Source organism: Phocoena phocoena, chromosome 14 (assembly GCF_963924675.1).
Source record: "Phocoena phocoena chromosome 14, mPhoPho1.1, whole genome shotgun sequence".
Taxonomy (NCBI): domain Eukaryota; kingdom Metazoa; phylum Chordata; class Mammalia; order Artiodactyla; family Phocoenidae; genus Phocoena; species Phocoena phocoena.
In genome coordinates this window covers 37,827,903-37,830,700 of record NC_089232.1, presented here as the reverse complement: position 1 = coordinate 37,830,700, position 2,798 = coordinate 37,827,903, and the positions used below count along the sequence as shown (strand labels likewise).

At 47.2% G+C, this 2,798-nt stretch overlaps 1 pseudogene; it reads right to left on the bottom strand.

Annotated features, from left to right (window-relative positions):
* Positions 1-1,097: 1,097 nt before the first annotated feature.
* On the bottom strand, positions 1,098-1,403 carry LOC136134145 (non-histone chromosomal protein HMG-14 pseudogene; annotated as a pseudogene).
* Positions 1,404-2,798: the final 1,395 nt, after the last annotated feature.

The window sequence follows — 2,798 nt, the reverse complement described above, 5'->3', positions numbered from 1 at the left end:
AAATAACGGTTTTTGGACACATGAAACATCCCTAGGGTAAGCATTATATCCAGAGATAAGAAGCAAAAGGTAGAGTGGGGTGTTAGTGTTGAGCAAAGCTGAAAGCAGTTAGAATGTTTGAATAGATTAGAAGAAGCGGTGACTGAGTCACAGTCATGAGTGGAAGGTGAATAGATAAATTACCAGGAGAAGGTATCTGGGGAAGATATATAGGCTGGTACTCAAGGCTTTCAGCATTGGACACACATTTGCCTGATGCTGTAAGATGTTTTTTTGTTTTGTTTTGTTTCTTTCATAATTGAGATTTTATTGGTTGTTTTGAGGATCAGTACACAGACATTTCAATTTGTGCACAATTCTCAACATACGTACCAAAAACCTTAAAAATCATGTAGTTGTGATTCTTTTCTGAACAGTTATTCCAGTGACTTTCCAGCTTAAAATTTGGGGCAAATTTTCCTTCACAGGATATCAAGTACCAATATCTTCAAATATTGATATGCTGTTACATCGTAAGTCCCACTAATTCACAATTTAATATCACATACACTACATACGCAAATTGTCAATCGTTGACAGCACATTAACAGTTACTAGAAGAACTGGACTACCACGACCAAAGATGTTACGGAGTGCACAAAATTCTGCCCAGGAGAGCCAAGATCAAGAGGTGAGTGGTTTGCTTTAGGAAACAATTCTACCAAAAACAACGTGGGAAGAGAAGTAATTTAAAGTGTTTAAGACATTAAATGCACAACTGACTCCAAACTGCCATTTAGTATGCTTTGTATTATAGGATACAAAAGCTACCCTCCATCTGTGGAATGTTAAGCTGACACCCAAGGCAATCAAAGCCTCCCATATTCAATATCCCACTATTTTCTGGTTGTACCAAAAAATAAACAACCAGCAAATGATTTCACCTCTGAAAAAAAGCATTTATACTTAAAAAATGGGATGAGGTGGGATTCCTTCCTTTTTAAAAATGTTTCTAGAGCTACTAAAAAACCTGCATCTACAAAAGAGTTGATAAAAATATTCCTCTGGATTGTACAAGAAGGGAAACAGGGACCACTGATCGGACCAGGTGTGTGATTTTACTCAGACTTGGCTTCTTTCTCTCCTGCTTCATCAGAAGCTGGGCTCTCCTCATTTTTAGTTTCGCCATTTTCTGCAGATGAGTCTTCTTCAGTCTCTTGGTTAGCCACTTCGGCCTGTTTTCCCTTTGCTCCCCTTTTCCCTTTTGTTTGCACTTTTTTGTTGGAATATTTATCCTTTCCTGGCGCCTTTTTTGGCTTCGTTTCCACTTTTGGAGGAGCCGGTTTAGCTGACAACCTCGCCGATCTCCTCTTGGGCTCCTCCTGCGCCGCCCCCTCGGCGGAGCTCACCTTCCTCTTGTGCATCGTAGCGGCGGAGCGGGCGCGTGCCAGGTGCCTGCGGGCCGCGGCGCGCCGAGAGCCTTCGCGAAGCTGGGCTGCCTGGCCTCTGCCGCTCCTGCCGCCGCCCGAGCTGCTGGGACCCGCGGCGGGGGCGGTGGAAGAACCGGATGGAACCGGATTGGGAGCCCGCCTCCTCCTCCCCACCGCGTCCCCCAGCCGCGGGCTCCCCCTCCCCGTCGTCCGGGCCGCCCCCCCACCGACCCCGCCCATTGGCTGCTGGGCCCACCGCCTGTAAGATGTTTTAAAGAAGTCGTTAAATGCCTGTCATGGCTCTGAACCTTAGCTAGTGACTAGGGCCCTGGTTTTCCATCTCTCTTTAGCCATCCATCCTTCCCTGGACCTGGATCCTGCTCTAATAAATGAGCCTTCTAGAGCTTGGCCACATGTAGGCAGACTTCTCTTCCCTTACCTCCTGTCTAATCATACCTTGGAATATCTCCTACCTGGCACCAACAAAGGCCATAACCATAACAGAGCTGGCTACATCCTTTAGAGTCTGCCTTTGACCCTTGTCCCTGATCCAAACTCTCACGTAGGACACTGTCTCCAAACCCCATCCTGTGTCCCTCTCACAGGCCATTGCCTGGCCCTTGCTCACTAGCCTACCTGCCAATTCGGAAAGCTGTGGTCCCAGCTTGCCTTAGGCCATGCCCTTAAGAATTCAAGAAGGTCAATAAAGCAATAGTCTTACATGTGTTTCCCAGAAAATATTTTCTAGCAATAAAGATTGAAGTTTCTCTGAAATTCATGGAGTGAGAGGTGGATGACATTATGCAAGAACCAGCCTGGAAGCATTAAGGCAATCAGTGGAGAGGTACATTTGCTCCCATCTGGACATGGGATTCTATGTCCAGAGTGCATGGCTGATATTAAAGAGAACCAAGCCCCGGGAAGAAAGAACTGTCAGGAAGCCCACAGAGACTACAGGAAATAGGTCAGAGCTGCCATCCTCATCTCCACTGTGCCAGGTGGAGACTGAAAATCCAAGATCAAGTCTGTGAAAGGACACAACAGATCCATTGTAACTGTAGGCATCAAGATTCAGGACCTGGGGAAGTGGAGCCGTGCCATGGCTTCAGGAACACCAAGGTCAGGGGCAGCTTGCAGAACCACATTGTTCCAGGAGTTCCTCTCTGAACAAGGCAGGGACTAAGTCTTGCCTTCCTGACCTGGCTTTCAGAAAAGCTGGCAGAAGCAAAGTGAAAGGCAGAAAAGCCTGCTAGGAACCTGGGGCAGGGCAGACCTTCTCCAACACAGGTTAAACTTTGAGACCCAGGGGATCAGGTAGGCAGTCTGGCTGCCCCAGGAGCCCCTCAAGGGCAAGCCTACCTGACAGAATCCTTAAAGCTTCTGAGCTTC